The 20,445-nt window shown below is 47.5% G+C and overlaps 1 protein-coding gene across 4 annotated transcripts in view; it reads right to left on the bottom strand.

Moving 5' to 3' along the window:
- Positions 1 to 20,244, bottom strand: part of ankrd11 (ankyrin repeat domain 11) — a 78,015-nt gene extending 57,771 nt beyond the window's left edge. For 3 of the 4 annotated variants that reach the window (XM_049030709.1, XM_049030710.1, XM_049030713.1), the window contains exons 1-2: positions 19,881 to 20,244; positions 4,108 to 4,179 (exon numbers count right to left, since the gene is read on the bottom strand). The gene's annotated coding sequence lies outside the window, so the exon portion shown is untranslated. The remainder of the gene's footprint in view (positions 1 to 4,107; positions 4,180 to 19,880) is intronic. The other variant, XM_049030714.1, reaches the window with a different exon arrangement.
- Between the last annotated feature and the right edge of the window lie 201 nt (positions 20,245 to 20,445).

The following is a 20,445-nucleotide window of genomic DNA, read 5'->3' on the forward strand; positions in this document are numbered from 1 at the left end:
CCCCCCCCTCCCCCACCACCACCACCCCACCATTGTGGTGTCAGTGTCACGTCTGGTTAAACGTGACCACTTCCATGACTGGGTGTCGGACGGCAAACAAGCTCCTGCCCACGTCCACCTACAACAAGGAGGCCATAATCAGGGCCAACCATCCCCCCCATCCCCCACTTGAGTGTCGGGAAGACACAGGCCCAAGACATCAGTACAGGCATCACTGGGAGGCAGCCACTAAAACAAGCCCAAGGGAAATATGACAATACATTTTTTCAACCTTGAAATGAGTCACAAGAGCAGCTCAAATCAAAACACCGTAAGCACAGATGATCTCTGGGTACAACGTGATACGCTGCCATTCAATACTGACCAAAGGATCTATTTAAGCCTAAAAGAATGAATGGACCCCAAAAATTCTCCTTTAGTTAAACATGTAATATGCCAAACAACAGTAACACTAATTTGGTACATGCATCCCAAACGAGCAAGTCAGGATGACAAACAGGAAAGAAGATGAAATGGATGACTGTGCAAAGTAAATATAAATCTCATGTGTCAGGAATCTCATGTGTCTAACAGTATACTGCAATAAAGACAATGAGTTAACTTATAAAAAAAGGAGGGATAACTTTCTGTGCACAAATTTTGTAAGATGGATTCTTCTACTGCACCCGAGTCATTAAAACCCCTGATCATTTTCATCCTCCTTCGGCAAAAAGACACTTCTGTCCAGTAAAACTTTCCTAACCGTGGACTAAGGAAGGCCTTTATAAAAGGCATCATTTTCCACCTTTGCAGAACCATTTCACCAGGCAGGATGACTTATAGTAGCTGCCTGGCATTTACCAAAGGTTTAATAGGTCATGCGTGCACACAGAAATCTGCTTCCAGCCCACTCAGGAGGACATGAAAGGAGTATTCATAGAGAAACTGCCCCAATACGTTCCCTCTGCTCCATGTCAAAGGCCACAGCAAACTGCCCTCCAACACAAACCATGAGAGTGTGTTGCGCACGCACACACACACACACACACACACACACACACACACACACACACACACACACACACACACACACACACACACAAAGTCTTCTGTCCTAATTCCATCAGTAAAGTTTCTGCTCAAATTCTAGCCTTCAAAATGCATATTATAAAAGCAAATTTTAAAACCCATTTCTTCATGCTGTCAGAGTGGAAGCATTCCACAGGACACGTCCAGAAAAAGGTGGAAATCAGCCTCAAACCTGAGGTCTGATGAAGTAACATGGCTACTCCAGCATACGGCTGGTTTGAAGCTAACAAAGGAAACGTCAGGTCAACGGCAGTTCATTCTGCACAGGCCAGAAAAGCATTACCACCCCCTCCCCCCCCCAGGGGCCTGACTGGTTCCTCTACTGAGCGAGTGGGATCCACGGCCAATCAGACGACATGGTGATGACTTCATCCCTATGCATCACGCTTTTAATGCCAATCCAGCTCACGTGCTTCAGTGAAATGGCTTTAGCGACAAAGAGCCCTGCAAAGAGGGATCATTTGTTCCCACCTGCTGCCCCAGGCTTTCCGGCTAAAGGCTCAGCCACCTCATTTTAATCGTGACACTGGATAGGAGAGACACAGTATAGGTTCTGGCCTTCAGTGACCATTATTTTTAAGCACAATATTACTATCGATTGATTAATTTTACAATTAATTCACTTTGTTACATTATCCAAGCTGACAGCAACTAATGGACCTAATAATTATACCCACTGATCATGAGTGTTTACAGAAACTAAACATTTCATTTAAAAGTACAACCGGCTTAAGGGTCAAATGCTTTAGTTCACAAATCTAGGTTGCTCACCAATGAAGATTACCGTGTCCAAGACAAACAAAAAGCCGATCCACTTAGCTGAGAAGCCGTTTAGGCCCTGGGGCCTACTTCAGTCAGCACTGTCCAGCAAAGCTCCACACCCAACAAAGTGCACCACAGACAGGTTCCTATGACCTGTAATCACAGATGTTACATTGAAGGCAGAGCCTGACAGTGGAGCCAGCAGGGAGGGGCCACACAGGCATAGCTCAAGACCAAAGTTCAAACACTGGAACGGTAAGCTTGCCATTCAAAAATCTACATTACTTACATATGGCATTATTTTTATGATACCACATGGTTGGAAAAGTGCACTGTTAATAAAAGCATGCGTGTGCACCATGCATGTTACTGCTTTTTAATCTGCAAAGGACAACAGGCAAACAGACAGAGAAGGCCCCACAGAGGGCTCACGATGCCACACCGCAGCTCCTTCTGCGGCCAGCAGGACGGCGTTCCCCTGCTCAGCTATGACAGAAATGCTACTCTGCAGGGTAAAGCCCAAAGTTGCCCTCTCCCCATACAGAGCACTGCTTGTCTGAAGCACACAGGGCCCTTTAACAGAGCATTACCATGGGGCCTGCGAGGAGAGGGGCGCGCAGCCCTGAGGAACAAAGACCCCACAGTCGTCTCAGCTCAGGCTATGCCACTTATGCAATGACTGGCAGCGACAACTTCCCCGTTAGGAGCACCGCAGACTAATCCCAGCGAGCGATGGAGCTCGGCTCAGGAAAATGTTTAAATGAGCAGACCGGAGACAGAGTGGGGGCGGGGATGGGCGGTGGAAAAACAGCTAAGATCTCCCTCATGAGGAGAGGCAATCCACCCCAATGCTGTGCGCACGCACGGTGGTGCAGGCTCAATCACTACTGCAGTGAACTACAATCTGGGGGAAGGGAGGGAGAGAGAGGAGAGGGAGGCTTGCACTTCAGCTGAAGGCTTCTTTAGCTGGCCTCCACCCAACCACATCTGCACATCTGAGGATTGAGGGAGGCTGAGCATAAAGCCCAATTTTGATTTACAGTGCTGGTACTGGATGGCTGGAAACCATGTGACCAGCATCACATAGATGGAAGGGGTGGGGTGGGGGATCTGAGCACGTAATGAGCTCTGTAATCCGCCTCCCTGGTTCCCAGCGACAGTAAGCAGAGACTGTAAACACCGCAGGTTCGCTGCAGTCAAAGGCGAAACAGCACGCAGGCAAGAGAGTGGAGGCTGCCTCTCTCTCTCGCTTTCTCTCTCTCTCCCTCCCTCTGCAGGGTTCTGCTCACTCAGACTGAGGAGGGGGTCACGTCATGTGACCCAGAGGCTGGGGCAGCAGTTCCTCAATGGCCGTATTAGCTGGAAGGGGAGCTGGAGCTGTGACCCACTTTCTTGGCCGTCTCAGGAGAAGACGACAGCGCACGTGCATGCAGACCCATGCCTCGGAGCCTCCGCACACACACCCACTGGCTGTGGCAGACACGGCTCTGGCAGGCTGTTGGGTCTCCTTCATTGCTGAGCCACACCTCTAAAGTCCTGTGACTGGCCAGAGGGCTTGTCTGCAGCATACACCTAGGCCAGCCTCGCTGCTCCCATCTAACACCAGCTTGGCCACTGAGGACAGACGCACGCACTCTTTCACTGTCCCTGCTCCCTTCTCTGACAGAGTGCCAGCCAGCAAGGCGTGGTCCTTCTCTGAACGCAGCACCTGCACCACTGAGTCTCGGGACGAGGGTGGGGGCGAGTGGCGGCCACTTTGAAAGCCCACTTCCTTCCGCGGCTGATTGGGCCCCGGAGGGCGGCAGGGACCTGCTCGGCATCGGTGATTAGAAAGCACTGAAACACTGCACCCTTCCCCTGCCCCGCTGACACCAGTCAGAGATCCCGCTGATAAGCCCCATTGTAGAGGCTGCTCGGGTGACACACGACGACTCACAATCAGCTGCCATCTGCCACAAGATGGGCCAGCCGAAGCCTGCTGCTCGGCGCTAAAGCCAGCACGGCGAGCCCACGCCCCCAAAGGGCCCCGGGCCACAGCATGCTCTGTGGTGCATCCATAGGCGGCAGAAATGAGTGAGGGAGAACAAGAGAACAAGGGAGGAATTTTAGCAGTCCAGTCTCTCAGATGATGGACAGGTATCTGGCACACAAGCAGGGGTAAAAACAACACTCCCCTCCAACAAGGAGCCCGGCCTTCATGGTGCGTTACTATACAACAGGCAATAACAACACGACACGGATCACAGGCTCATGAGAAGCAGAAAGTCAGATATTTACCGATTCCATGGCCGTCTTCACTGGGGCGAGGTTTAAATCCAAAAGACTGCAGCGATCAAGTCCTTAAAAATACTAAAAAATGAATAAAAATACAAAAAAAAGCAAAAAAAAAAAAAAAAGACATGATTAGTTCACAGAATGCTCCATTTTCACAATCTTTGTCAGCAAAGCTTGGGAAATCAGGTTCCTTGACTCCATTTTCATAAAGCTGAAACTGAGACACCAACAAATGTCTGAATTAACGCGCCATTCCGTTTGACGCACTATTCCTTCCACTGGTTAAAATTCAACCGAATCGCCGCCTCCCCGCTAACCCTGCACGGAGTCCCACCTGCCCCTCGCATTTAGACATGGTTTATTTGAATTCAGAGGGGGAGTTCAGAAGCTCTTCAAATACTTTGAGACACACACTGGATACAACCCCACCCTTCAGTGGGGTTTCATTAAAATGCACGCTGGGCGCCCAGGGAGGCACAAACGTGTCCCGCGGCACCTTCTCGTTTCTCCAGCAGCACGGGTCGCCACGTTCCGTCAGCCGCGCAGAAGCTTCCTCGTAACCCAAGAACATTTAGAAAAGTCAGGCTCCAAGGACGAAACTGCAGTACGATGACATTTAGTTAAAAGTGCTTCCTGACGTGCACGCACACACACACACTCACTGGACTGCCGTCAGAGCTGGCAAATGGGCAGCAGGAAGAGCACAGGGGCAAAAAAAAGAGAGGCCATTACAGAGAACCTCTGATACAGTTCAGCAGGTGGTTGCCTAGCTGGGGTCCACGACAGCCACCGCATCCAAAGACCTACCTTCGGAATGTCATACATGCTACCACGCTCCCCATCTCCTGCCCTGAGCAGCCCTGTAGCCCTCCCTCCCTATGGCACAAAAACAGGGCTATATCCTGAATGATTCTCCAACGGGGCCCAAATCAGAGCAGCCACAGTCCCAGACACCCGTGAACGGCTGTACACACTGAAATGTTTAAGGCCTTGAAAACTTCAGCAAGAGGCAGGAAAAAGATAAAAATTCACATATAGCCTTCATGAAGGGAAGCTATTGAAGAGCGAGTGAAAGAGGATGAACATACTGCCTTATTGTTCTCCATCCGGGGCAGACAAGGCAACCATAAAAGGATAGACAGGCTGTAGCATGTGCTATGCCAATTCCTCGGCTCTTTGACATGCAGTTTGCTTCTCCAGAGATGAAAAACCTGCTTTCATAAAGGCACTTAGCAGCATTTGCTGGCACTTCAGAAAAGGTCCCTGGACCCGACAAAGTTTACAGATAACTAATCTATGAAATATGTGACTGCGCATGCCTGATTTGTACCTCGCACGTCTGTGCATGTGCAATATTACTTTTTCTAGCATTTATAAAGTTGCACGATTAGTACCACTTCATGATATTTTCACAACCCATCCTGATCCCATTAAAAATTCTTCACTACATCAGGTGTATTTTACAAGCTGTTTGTAAGCTATCTCCACTAGCACAGAATGGGATTTTCAGCCAGATATTCTGATTTTGGATTCCTTGTATTCTTCAAGCTATACTCAGTGTGTGTGGGTCATACCTAAACAGCAGGATGAACGGATTGGGCAGTGCCAGGAAATATAATGTGGTGCAGATATATAAGGTACAAATCGGGCAGGTGGTATGAACCGGGTAGTTACTTTCGTGCTATGTTCACAAACCAACAGAATGACTTCCTACTAGGTGACTGTACTGATTGGCCAAGTTGTATCACAGCTGTATCACAGGGTCCCTATCATGCATGATATATTTGAAAAACAATTCAATGGCAGGTGAGAAAGTGTGTTATGGGTCAGGTAGTGACACACATTGTAACTCGAAGTTTTATGTGAGGTTTAGAAGGACATGAAAGCTCAAGATATCGGTGATTTGCATGAAAAGAAGATCGCAGATGTCTTCAAGATTGATCACAATATAAAATCAAATCGCCCATCCCCATGTGAAACAAAGGGGGAAAATTGGAAAACTGCATGAGGTGCTTTGGAAAGTGCACATCACTGAATGAAAGGAACGTAATGCAGCGAACTGCTGTGTAAAAGCAGCTCTGTGAGGCAGCCTAATCTTGCCACAGACTGCTATGGGCCCAGACAGAATTCAAACTTAGACTCCCTGTTAGAATTTAATAACCCTGTGATGCAGTCCTTTGCAGAAGGGTCGTGTCCCCAGCCAGAGGACAGCGTGATGCCCTAGGGCCCCACACTATAGGCACCGTGCTCTAGCCTTCCGGCTGCCCAATGGCACAAACGGCCCCCCTTCGCACCCACCCTCACACAGAAGGGCCACCTGCACTCCCTCGGCACAGAACAAAAAAAAAAAAGAACTTCAACATTTTCGCCCCCACCTCAACCCAAGCAGACGGGCCTAGCGAGTCCGACGGGTCTTAAAGGCAACCCACAAGGAGCGCTACTTCCGCATCTCTAATCCAGAGGATGAGGTATGTGAAATGGCACCATTCCCCGATTCAGGCTAACTGCGTGCGACTGAGCAGAGCGGCGGGGCACCGGGAAAGTACCGGCTCTAATACCTTTTTGGCGCTATGACAGTTTATCATCTCCTGTGCGCGTGTCGCTGACGAAATAGTGACCCTGAACAGGCCAGAAAGTCAACACAGACTAACGGCGCCAATCTGGGCCTCCACCCCCCACAGACCCCTCGTCTCCTGCTCATGAAAGGTTACCCGACGGAGCTACCACCTCCCAAGGACCGTTGACGTACTTGTGAGACAGGAACTACAGGCTGTAGCTGTTGTAAACTCCATGGTTGAATTACACAAGTGCACCGCAAGGACAGTCATTGCTTTCTATTTTATGGGATGTCTACCAATTCACAGACAGTTGTTTATGCATTTGAATGTGTGAAGAACTACAAACTTCCCACCCCCACCCCTACTACAAGGAGGTCAGTGGCTTTGGACAGCTAGCTTTAGAAAATAGAGTGCTACATACATAATGCATTACGGCTTCCATAATTACACCCACACAAGTACAGGCACAGGTAAAATGGCAATATTCACATGAAAAAGGTATATAAGAATGCATTTAAATTGCCCTGCACTTAAACATGCTATTTTAATGCCCTTTTGGGGGAAAACAGTCAGATGTAAACACCAGACATAATTACCAACTAATTGGCCCAGTTGATTCAAGACCTGCTTCGAGCAATACTCAGTGTGTGTGGGTCATGCCTAAGCTAGTTGTGACATCACTATGGTAGTCCAAACACAGTTTCACCCAGACCGAAATGCTTCTCCATTTGGGCTGCATGATTTCAATTTGCGATACAATCGTGATTATAGGACATATGCGAAATAATTACCTGGGCTTTAGATGATGGACATAAACATTTGTCTGGACGTCAGCTTTTCAGTACAACATGGATGTGATCACATTAGCAGTACACCTAAAATATTAATGAGGGGTTTATTCTGACTCCCAAAAGTTAGTAATCTGTATAAATTCGACATAACCTTCTGTTTATTAAATTTGCTTAGTGAAGCACGCCACACGCTACTGTTCTGGTAAATCAGGGATAAGCACTGAAGCAGCGGAGAAGAAAGGGACAGCTCAACAGCCACAACATCTTTTGACAGAGGAGATATTGTGGATAAACAAGGTTTAAAAAAAAAGGTGGTATTTTTTTTGCAGTTTAAGGATGCACCGAATTTACACAGATTACTAACTTTTGGACATCACAATACACCTGTCATTAATATTTTAAGCACACTAGTAATCTGATTACCAAATTGTGGGTGTAAGTAAATGGCCGTATAGTACCGAAAAGCTGGCTTCTGGACAAAATGTCTGCACCCGTCATCTGAAGCTCATATAATCATAATGTGATATCTTGCAGCCCTACTCTCTGGCCCAGGCTGAAAACTGGTGTCAAGGAAGGTCTTTTCAGGGTTAAAGATGGAGTGTGAACACCAGACAGTTCTAAAAAAAGAGTGACACACACACAGCGGCCAAGACACCGGGTCCCTCCACCCCCACCGGAGCTCTGCTGACAGATCTACGGCCCTGAGCAGCCTCAGTTCATGTGGAGTTCTCCAGCTCTGCCTATTCACACCACTGGAGGAGAGTAAATTAGCTTGATTAGGGTGGAAGAGAGAAGACCACACGCCTAGACCCTTATGGACAGGTGCTAGAAGCCTGCAGCTTTACTGGGAAACACGAGCCACGAATAATGAAAACTGCAACAGAAGGTAACAGATTGGCTATGACCACATCTCTGGATGTGAAAGCAAAGCATTCTGGGACTGCTAGAGAACATGGGTGCTGTTATGCTCTCCACGGTGCAGCCATTCCAGCCTGGCCTGATGGCTCGCTGTCACTTCTCTCCTCCTCCTGCTCTCCAAAGCATTGTTTTACAGGAACTGCCACGCTTCCCACAACCTGGTCTGTCTCACTTATCTGTGAAATCAGGACAACACCCCCCACCTACTGCTCAGCATCTTCTCTGCCTGTATCAAGCACACCTGCAAACCAGCCATCTTCTCTCCTGATCATAAATGCAGTACTTCGGCCTAATAGGCACTGCGGAGCACAGGACAGATAGCTCTGCAGCTGCGAATCACAGCCTGTCTGTATTAATGTCTCCAGCTTTTTCATATCCACTTAATACTATACAACTTGGTCATCTGTTTAATGATAAGCAGAACCTTTAAGAGTCCGAGTGCTGGGTTTAAAATCTGCCTGAGCTCATAGCAGTCTGAGGCAAGTACACTCAATTTAACCATTTAAGCAACTATTAGCCTGAGAGAAGCACCATTTGGTGAAATTACAATATTAAGCTGTTAGTACTGCAACACGCATCAGATCTACAAACACAAGTCCGATTTTTAGGCCATATTGTTCCTAACACAGAGCAGTCAGTTCAAATGAACAACAGGACCAAGCTGTAAGGCCCATTTTATATTTCAAGCATCGCGTATTAGCAGGAAGGGACCCATTGTTATAAGCAGTGCAGGCAAGCATAATATCTGACCCACCATAAAGGGGAGCAACTTGACCCAGCTACTGGGGAGACTGGTGGGAGGAACTAGACAGGGACGGGAAAAAGGGAGACTGAGAAGCAGAGTGCAGGGCTCATCTCCAAAACAACTCCAGTATCGATCGGCCAGTTTTCCATGGGGATGACGCCATGCTCCTTCACCTCCTAGATGACTGGGCAAGCACAACTGGTCCTGAAGGGCGCTGAGAGTGGGATGCCCGGCGGACAGCCGTCACAAAACCCCTCAGGTCCCCATGGCTGAGATGAGGCAAACGAAATAAAATACGCACTAATCGAGGCGCAGCGACAATATCCAGGACATTTTTGGAGCGTTCTTATCTACAAATACTCAGGAGAACAGGCCGAGCTGCAGTCTGGGACCCCAACATATGGGCCTCACTGATTTCAACACTGATACCCAGCAAAATCAAATTCTGAGCACCAGCACTGGTACGTGCATTAAAACATCAATACACATCAGATGGCCTGTCTGGGGGGTTTAGTGCATTAAGCACGGCCCGAAAAGAGCCAGGATAGAGTGTGCCAAAGACCCTAGGGCCGCTAACTGTGGTGCATCGAGAGCAAGGGATGGCGAGGATCTGCTGGGTCTCAGAGTGGTGCTGAAGACTGCGCCGCATCGCTCGACAACCATGAAGGAGTTACTCAACTACCTGGCCTTACTCTGACTCCTCGCTACAAAGTGGCCATGCTGACCCATCACACACCTGGGAGAAGCCAGGGCAGAATGTCAAATTTAATCAATCATCCAATGAGCATGCAGCTCTCCCGCACAGCGACCGACGGCTGGCCACGCAAAAAAAGAGGCATGAAGTTTGTATCAACTGTCTGCTTCCCGATAGGCACAGACAAGTGAGTCAGAGGGGAGTCACTGCAGACAGGCGAGTCAGATACCAAAAGGATATGACAGATCTACAAACACTGGAGAGAACGGGGGAAAATGCATCGTGACCAGTTAGCTTCTGGTTCAATCCACAGCAGGGACTGTTGAGACGTTATTTAAGTTAAACCACTGGCGTAATTACTGAGCGTTATTATCTTGGTACATCCAACCTACGTGCTGACGAGAGTTGGCTAAGAAAATAATTAATGCAAGTTACTTTGAAGAAAAGCAAAAGCTGCACAGATAAAATGCAGAAATGTACTGCAAGCATGGTCTACTACCAGCACACCCTCCTGTCCACCCACACGCGCACGACGAACCTGGAACAGGCATCACTCCCGTCGCACTAGCCACTTTGTTTATACAGCGCGGCTGCGCTCAACTCATGCGCCTCACAAACACCCCACGTTCGCCCCATTGCCATGGCAACCGTTCCTCTGTACCGCCGACCCCACATTTGGAGACATTCAAACACCGGCCTTAATTCAAGACACGTGTTCTGTCACGAAGACCATACATCTCTCAGACTCCCCTCCACACAGTGACATGCAATTATTTCTCGCACAGCAGAGGATCACGATTTTTCTTTCAATTAAGCGGCTGCGGTGTGGCTTTGACGGGCAAATGGAACAGCAAGCAGCAGGAACACCTGCAGCGCCCGTGTGTACCTGAGAGCTCTGGCCGCCTGATCGATACAGCCGGCCGATTTATCCCTCTCACGGTAATGAATAGCCCCGGCATCATACCAGATTGATCCGCAAGGTCAACCGACACGAGCAAAGGACTCGTACGGCACAACTCCACTCCTGCTTCCTGCTGCCAGCCAAAGGCAGACTGTCAGCCCCCCAAGTGGAAAATTTACACACGACTATATCAAAGCAGGGGGTGGGTTTACGGACAGGACAGAGTCTGTTTTTAGGAAGCAAGCTACATAGGGAACATAATTCACAAGATGCAAAGGTGCTAATGCAGCTAATATGATGTACTCCAGCTGACCGCATATTAAGGTACATTCCAGATAAAAATACTGCCGCCGATAGGAAAGGCCTGCATGCCTTGCAGCGGCTGGGAAAAGAAGGGGCGTGTTCAAACGGTGGGGGGTGGGGAGCCTAAATGTCAGGGCGACGTGGCCGCGCTCTGCCCCCTCCCTCACACTGCGACGGGACGCTGCCCAGGCCCATCCCCAACCCTTACATGCCCCCACCATCTTCAGCAGAGGTGGATTACGTGTCACAGAATGCGTCCCTTCCCCCACCCCCATCATCTCATTTCACATCAGATGGAAGGAGCACTCTGCCTTTCATTTGACAGTGAGCAGCCTGGCAAACCCAGCGATGGGGTATTATATTGCTCTCATTATAATACCCAATTAAAAGAATGAAAGACGGGGAGGGGGGGATGAAATGTACGATGAACCCCACAAGCACATTTTCCACCCACATGCACGCGCGTTCGCACACTGCCCAGCCCATCACCATGGGAATATCTACCGTCAATTCGCCAAGGCTATTTGGAGACTAAAACACCAGGCTGTCATAATGCCTTTGCAGGTTCAGTCATGGGGTTTAACGTGTACAGTATTCACTGCATTCAGCTCGCTGAACAGAAAAATATTGAATGTTTCTTTCAGCCATTTTCAATGTGAAACCCTGAACTACATTCATTCCAGCCAAGGTTAGCAATAAAGGAACAGATAATGCCTCGGCAAAGCCTTTAAGAAGCGCTGCAGCCAGGGAACGAATAAAATCAACAGAGATCACCTGGAAACCAAGAAGCGGCATCCAGTCTCTGTAAGAGACCAGGAAACTGGTGAATAATCAAGGTTCCGTGAACATTCATCCACTGAGTAACCAGGCCAGGTCGGTTTAGCCAGTCCGGCTTGAGGCGGTTTAAGGCTCTGGGTGCAACCAGCCTGTCGCACAGCAGCTCTATCAAGATCTAACCTCGGATATGTATAACAGCAGCTGCAGGAGTGCTAAAGAACCCAGCTGTACGCTTGAGTAAGGTACTTAATCCAAATTGTGCAAGCAAACACCCAGCTGTGTAAATTGGTGTAAAATAAGCACTCCGCACAGGCGTTCGTGCTAAGCTAATAAGTAAACAAGATGATAAAAGCAGAGATTCTGTGGCAGTAACACAAAGACACCCAAAATAAGACACAGAAAGCAGAGTAAGTGGTGGGCAGATGAGGCCTCAAACTGCAAGGGGGCCCTGGTCTGGAGGAGGTCACGAGGGAGGTCACGGGGGCCTTGGAGCTTTTCACAGATGTGCGGGGCAAAAAGCTCATTGTTCTCCTTCAGCTTCTCTTCACCCCCATGAGGCGACACCGGGGCGCTTGTTCAAGCCATGTCTGAAAAGCATCCATCTGCCATGGCTTCCTCACCCCGGGGGGGTGGGGGGGGGCTACACCGCAACATGAAGCACGCCATGCAGCTCCAGGACAATCCCTGTATTTCCACAGAATTTCGCCAAGCGGCCAAAGCGGCGCACCTGGAGGCTCGGAGGCATTCAGCTTGCTGTCTCCTACCATCACCATGGCAGCAAGCACTGGAGGGTTTGTTCAGTATTGACAGAGCAAGGCAATCTACCACCTACTGTCCCCACCAGCCCTAAGTCATGCTAACACCTTTGATTAAAAGCAGTAAGACACACCTGAGTCTTCCCAGCACAGCAGAAATCAAACCAATGTGGGGAGACATGTCTGATAGACCCCTCACCCTCCCTAATGAGATCTGTCTCACCCATTGGGACCAGTTCAGGGCATCAGTAATGACATCTGTTCAGCTGCTCTCTACACACTCTCTGAAAGCCATGTCGTCCCAAGTTCTTCTTCCCCCATCGTCATTTCCCCTCAGTCTTCCTTCCACCTTGCCATTTACACAGAGCAGAGTGGAGGGTGCATGAGGTGGCACCAAGAGCACATTTCAGACACCACATCGCATCATCCCAGGCGACTCTGCTACCCCACCCCCCCCATTCTCATTTACGACTCATCAGAAAGCCTAGAGTGGGAAATGCATGAATTACAGATAGGAGAAAATCGCCACCGGGGTTGGGGGGCGGGGGAGTAAACGGATGCAGAGCAGAGGATGACTGGGCGTGCTCTCCTGTTTGAGCCCTGCATGAGAGCACACATTATTTATTTAAAGGCTGCAGCTCGCCTCCCCTTCCTTGTTCAAAGAGCTAGCTACAGTTAAAACTCCAGCTTCCTCCCCCTCCCTCAGTAAAAGTGTCCTGAGAGACTGACACATGCACAGGGGTGCATCGCGGCTAAATAAATCCCCACGTTGCTCTTCAGAAAGAGAACTAAAGAACAGACATAGGACCGTCACATTTCATCCATCTGCTGCAGGGAGGCAATTTCACTAACTCAGACTCACAGAAAGCTCCACTGTACAGCGCCCCCATGATGAGGCCGAGGTCACATGTTAACAAGCCTTTATTTCACCACTCCTCTTTTCTCAACAGAGCGCCGCGCCTGGGTTCCCCTCGCTAACCAGCAACATCTCCCAACTGCTCGCCTGTACCAAGCTGGCCTGACAAAGCGAAATAGGAACACTCCCCTCTGGGCCCGCGCTTCCAAGCACACCCCCCTGCCAGGCTGTTCTCGGGCAAAGCGGCGCCGAGCAACACCCCGGGCGACCTGGTATCCAAGAGGCGGGCTGCCGGGAAGTAAATGGAGTTGGATTTCTGAGGCTCAGTGCCAAAAGTAACCGTAACCGTTAGAGCGCAAATTTCACACGTGCCGGATCATTTAAGGAACGGCATCAGAAATTAATCAAAAACCGAAAGAATGGCTATAAACATTTTCATGCCTTCAGAACTGTGTTTAAAGTAACACGAATTTAATACAAAGTCTGACGAGGATAAGATTTTACAGCCAATGGCAGACGTGCTGTATTCTGCCCTGCGGTGCAACAGACAATTTCAGGGAAATGCGGCCCGGCACACATGCAATCATCCCCCGACCCGCATCTCATTCGCCCCACACCAGCTCTGCAAACCAGAATTCAAATTAATACCACTGAAATGAAAGGAAATCTGCCAATCATTTATAGACTTCTGAGATTCCTGTTATGGAGAAATGGGGGTGAGAAGGCGCCCCATGACTGAGATCAGTCAGATGGAAAGCGTTCCGAAAAACGCGACAAGGCTTTCGGATTATGTCTGGAACTAACACATGGTTAAATAAAAGAACAGAACCAGGGCTACAGCTGCAGCTTCTATTACCATACACATTCGATGAAAGCAATGAGAGGACCAATGATTCACAACGAAGCCATTTAAGCTTGTCTGCACCTCTGCAATCTGTCTGTTGTGTAGATTAAGGGCATGAGACAAATAATGGGTTGGTTAGATAACTGCATCCAGGGTTTTGAGAGTGAGTACGCTGGACATGGGTTCATTAGCAAAATACTCAAATGACCAATTTTCATTTCCACTGCAAATCTCTGTCTGTATAAATTAGGGGTGGGATGCAGATTTGATACCTAAATAAAGCTTCTTACCTAGATTATGGAGTCAACATGCTGGAGGACACAAACAAAGCAAGGAGAGCGATCACATATTTCATAGGGAAGCAATTAAGTTCCACTGATGAACATCAAATCCATTCACCAACAAGGCTCTGGAACTGACCATTATCTCATTAAAATATCCAGGAGGGTGACAGTCGAACACTATAGTCAGTGGTTAGATTATCTGGTAAATAGCAGGCCATTTCCAACCCAGCAGCTCTCAGCTGCTACCTAATGTTAAACACAATGGAAAGATGTGGTGATTCACAAAATTAAAAAAAAACTAAGGCCCTAAAGTGCGAAAGCAGTGGAGAAAAAAATGCACTGCATAAACACGAACATAAAAAGAGATAAGGGCCCATTGTAAGGCTGTGCATGCCACTGTGGGATAGGCAGAGCTGCAGTGAGCCATTCCTCACCGGGACAGCAGCACCTACGAAAGCCACGTACACATACCACCCTGGCAGCGAAACACAAAAATAAGCAGCTATCCAGCAAAAACAATAAAAATACCACTTTGCTGGAAAAGCAGGGAAAAAAACAATGTAGCCCTCTCTCAACATATTTAAATCTGTGAAATTCAAAAGAACATCCTTGTGACTTTGAAGCCACTGATATAAAATAATAAGTTTGGGCTTTTTTTTGGTATATCACCTTAAATGCTGCAATTTAACAACATTTTGGTGTATGATTGAGAACCATGCAATCTAGTAACATAAAAAGCAGCACAGTCAACTGCTGAATGGCTGGCCTGGTTAGGTATGCCTGTCAGTAATGTCCTCCCTCCTTCCTGCAGCTGGATTTCAATGCAAATGGGTTGAGTCAATGGATCCAGCTGGTCCATCAATAGGGTGCTGCCGTTAAAGGCCTGAGTGATTGTGATTCAAGCTCACCGCCCCACCCCACATCACACCGGGGGGAGGGTAGGAAGAGTGCTACCAGCTCGGAAGCCACAAAGAAGAAAGGAAATAAGATGAAGAATTAACACCTAGGGCTTCTCATGTTATCTCCTGGACCCCACCCTACCCCCATGCGTGGCTTAATACACTTCACACCAAACCAATCCTCCACCAGAACCCGACTGAGCCATACCAAGCCACATCTCAGGTCCATTAACACCAAAAGCACCATCTGCGTGTTCTCCTATTCAAAAGCCCCTTCAGATGGAGTTAGATGTGAGAGCCACATTCTATGGCCTCTGTTCTTTGTCTGTAGGTGCAGGCCCACTGAAATGTTGTCATTCCCAATTTATTGTTTGGCCATTCAAGATTTTCTACACCTCTTCTGTGAAAATGGAGGGCTTCAGAAGGATAATGGATCATGGATCTACCAGATAAAGGCATCAATTTTCAGCCTAGCAACCCTGATAGGATTCTTTAACAAATTTCTATAACCATATAAAATAACCAGGTTGCATTTCCATTAGATATTTTTAATACACTGAAGTCACATTTCACTCATCTTTGAAGACAGCCAGAACCTAGAACACCCATGTACTAATCAATGAAACAAAGAAAGACAACCCTCTTATCCCATCTCCTAATTCTACTTAACACATCTCCAGAACTCCCTACAAGATGGAACCCACTGCAATTCAAACAAATTAGCAGAGTTCTGGTAAATACAATACACTTTCTACTATTCTGTGACAAGCAAACCAGTGATTAGCATCAGAAAGGATTATCAGATATGGAAAACGAGTCTACAAAACACTAGCCACCTAGGGGCACACTCAAAGAAAATTTGAAAAAAAAATTCTCCCCAACCAAAACACCAACATCTGTTCCTGGCTTCACCCCCACCTCCAAGTTCCTCACAACCACACTGTCCACGTTATAACATTCCCAGAGCTGCTGCCACCCTCCCCATCTCACAATCACACAACTGGTTAGTGCTTTAAAGGTATGTAACCAAACATGCTATACAACATTACTAAAATCTTTCGTCCAAGCTCTTATCACTCACGGTTCAGCGACAACGAGATTCCATCTCACAGATCTCAAATTTTATTTGACCTTTAAGACCACGCTTAAGTTATGCTACAAATCAAAATATGTAAAATTTAAAGGCTGACTGCCCCAGAACCAAACCTTTCCCTCAATGTATGCAAGGTTAAGGAACTAGGGACACAAACAGAGGGACATGCTTAGAGAGCACCATACCAAAACCAGCAATACTAAAGGGCACAGCACGGGTGACGTGTGTGTACTCAATATGGTTCAAACGGAACACCACAAATATCACATAAGACGACAGCCAAAATAAGGAAAGAGAAAAATAAATGCAGGAAGTGCAATCTTCCACCATACAATGTGGAGAATGTCAGGAAATGAAACCAGCACAACGAGGTGAATAATCAGGAAACCCCACAACGTGGACTGTCCATGGTCCCAGAGTAAGCCATGGTATTTTCCTGTTTTTCATCCACACATGTGGCCTGTGTAATCACGATGGTCCACCGTTACTGTGCGGAGCGCCATCCTTTAATAAATCGCACAATTGTAAACGTCACCGGATCTGTAGCCACCAGGAAGAGACTGTGCATCTACAAACATTTTGGCCTTACGCATTGGGGGGGAAGGGAAAAGCAACAAAGCCAGGGTTCCTTCATTTGTTCCGAGGAAACAGGAAAGAAAAAACATTTCATTCAACCCAAGTGGTCTGAAGTCAAGAGCAAACATACAAACAAGTCCCCCGCATGGAGAAAGTACACAATATGCCACTGTGCTAAGCACAACAATTTCACTCCAGCTTTTGCAACATAGGAGAGGATTTGGCTGAACCATGTCAACAAGCTTAATATGAATATAAAAATACTGAGTAGTTTAATTCAGTGAAACACCAAGAGCAACTAAGTGATACAAGTAGCAGCTGGGAGCCACTGCGAAGCTGGCCTGGCCCTCCCAATAAATGCTGCATAGCTAACAGGGATGGTATGATGCAGGCAAGCTAACTGCGTGGCTGCCGTCAGCTGCATGAAGGCCTTTTATTGTTCCCCCCGCAGTGGCTCACATTTCTGACCACCGCGTTCAGGGCGTCCCATTACATTGCCTGCCGGGGGCGCAGGGAAAATGAGGGGCACATCTGAAAATGACTTTGCCTGGACCTTTACTGGGGCCTCAGATAGGGAGGGCCTTTGGTCAGGGACAAAAGTCCTAGTATGCAACTCCCACCCACCCCCGCGAGCCATCTAAAGCTAAAGCACATGGAAAGGCTTGAAACAAGGCCTAGGACAAGGGGGGGAAACCCCTCCAGAAACCAAGATCAAATAACTGGGCTCTCTTCTACACAGACTCCACAGAACATCATTTCCTGTCTACATCACATGCCTCCTTCAGCATATCACCTCAACGAATATAACAAAGCAAGACAGCCATTTAAAAATAAGCTGCAGAGAGACTACACTTAAGACTGAAACATACTTTGTTTATCACAAAACCAAGACCGATGCCAGTTCTCTTTTGTGGGGCTCCTAAAAATATCCCTCCTAAAGTGCAGTGATTTTTAGAGAAAACTGTTTGATAAGCACCAAACTACATCAGATTACACAAGAGTCAGTTGAAGAACGACTGGTTCCCATAACACAACACCAAAACTAAAGCTCCACGATAATTTCTTGTGGCTAATCTTTTTCAATTGGGCCCCAGAAACCAAATGTCAGGCAAAAAAACTGAACTCTTGGTTGGTAGAAGATAATATTCATTAAGATGACACGCCCATGTAAAATCAGGATTAATGGTAAAGTAAAATGGCACAGCACTAAAAGGTATCTTAATATTTGAAGGGAATATCCCACAATTATGTAAATTATAATGAAACATTCATGCAAACATACAGACACCAACCACCCAATTTCCAAATCATTTCCACAAACCAATTTAGGTTTGCATTTTCAAAAATATGCAATACCATGAAATTCAAAACCAGGAAGGAAGAACATTGCAGAATAGCTGCAAAAATGTAGGTAAACGCAGACACCACAAACCGATGTCCTATGCTTGGCTCCAATTAGAGTGAATATATAGTGAAATTCAAGCAAACACGAAATTTTAAAGATGAAAACAGCCCTCAGTCATACTGCAGTGTTTCCCCTCAATCACCGATGCCGCAGCAATACTAGATCAGATACTTCCATTGCTAAAGGGCTTATCTTCGTAAGCTTTGGACAGATAAACACACCTAAACATATAATGCAACCAGATGTGTTAAACATTACTGCAAAAACAAGAAAGATGCATTTGAATATTTCAAGACGAAAACACGCTTTGCTGCAAAAGCAATCAATGCGACCCATCTCAGTAAATAAAGCACACTATCTGCTGCTGTACAAAACACTGAACCTCCAGCAAGTCAAGAGGAAAAATCTTTAACGTTTTAAGCGTGATTTCACACACGCAATCTAAAGGAAGGCAGCCCTGTCCACCAGCAGCCAGAACCGGAGCTCCCTACTGCGACCCACAACCAAAACAAAATGTGAAGGCGACGAGCAGGGCCGTGCCAGCGGGCAGCCCCGTACAGGTGACTGGGCACCGATGCATCACCGCAGTGACTCTCTATCATCAACATTACGCCCACGGCTGACATTACAGACGAAAGCCACATGGTGTCTAAAATCAGCTGTGTTTTCTTATTAAATGCCTCATGGATAGTAGTTATGCAACAAGCAACATCATTTTATATAAAAAATGAGAACAAGCATAGAAGAAATATTACGGTAGGAAATCACAAGGTGTCATAATAATGCTTCGCTCCCCGGGAATGTATTCATCATAAGAAAATAACGAGTGCTATTTTGGCAGTACGAAATAACCATCACCAGCCCCCCCCCCCAATAACACGCCATTCAAACAGCAGAAAACGAACCCCGCGTCTCACAAAAGCGGGCCGCTGCCTTAATAACAACAAGGTATCCACTAACACGCTACGTATAGGTTTACAGATAATCCTGTACGTGGGCGGCGTGACGGATTTTTCGCCGCATAATGCTGCTCAGGTCGCTTAAAACCCAAATAACCTAAATACGTACTCAGCCAAAAAACAAAAAAAACTTTCGACAATTAACCTGATAAAACGTCATCCGAGTATCTTTCGAGGCTATCCGGAGATAAACAACCAAAACACGGACACAAGGTGAGGTAACTGCTGCTAATAGACGCAACTAGGTTAAAGGCAGGACTCCCAACACTCTAACTTGTCGATTCACTTCGGGTTGCTAGATTAGCGCACTAGCAAACTAGTACGAGCTACCCCCACGAGGACGAGGCGGGCCGTTTATTCGGCGCAGTTTATACGGCATTACTGCTTGCTAATGTCAAATCTGTCAAGCGAGACTTACCCTCGACCAAATCTGAAGTGCGCCCGCTCGCTTATTTTCGGTAGTCCTGTCCCAGGTTTGTTTTTCCCATTTGAGGCCTCGCAGTTCAGCAGACAGCCCTCCGGAAACATCCGACAAAAGCAGCACACATCTCAGGCGGACGGACAGTCTAATTCCCGAATATCCCACATCGAAAGAAAGACTTCTCAGACTCCACAAATCACCGTCGCGAGAAACGAGCCTGTTCCCCGTTATTATATTAACTTCATCGTCGTGTGCGTATAGATTCTGCACATTAAAAGGCTCGATTTATTTTGATGTCGCTGTTCGAGTTTCTCCGTAGGCTCCCTACTGCAGCTCGCTAACCGTTTCAGGCCAGCCTCTGACGTCGTCCGTGCTGCTGACGAAAGCGGGGCCGAGGTGCTTTGAAGCGCGCTACGTGATAGGCTGCTATGAGTGGGCCGTTCCAAACGCCCGTGGTCGCGAAACTGTCGCCATTGTGGATCGCCGAAACACGTTGCCATTCGGTAATCGGAAGGGCGCTTTGGAGCCAAGATGGAGTCGCGCGTAACGCGGTTTCTCGGAG

The sequence above is a fragment of the Brienomyrus brachyistius genome, chromosome 11, assembly GCF_023856365.1.
Source record: "Brienomyrus brachyistius isolate T26 chromosome 11, BBRACH_0.4, whole genome shotgun sequence".
NCBI lineage: Eukaryota > Metazoa > Chordata > Actinopteri > Osteoglossiformes > Mormyridae > Brienomyrus > Brienomyrus brachyistius.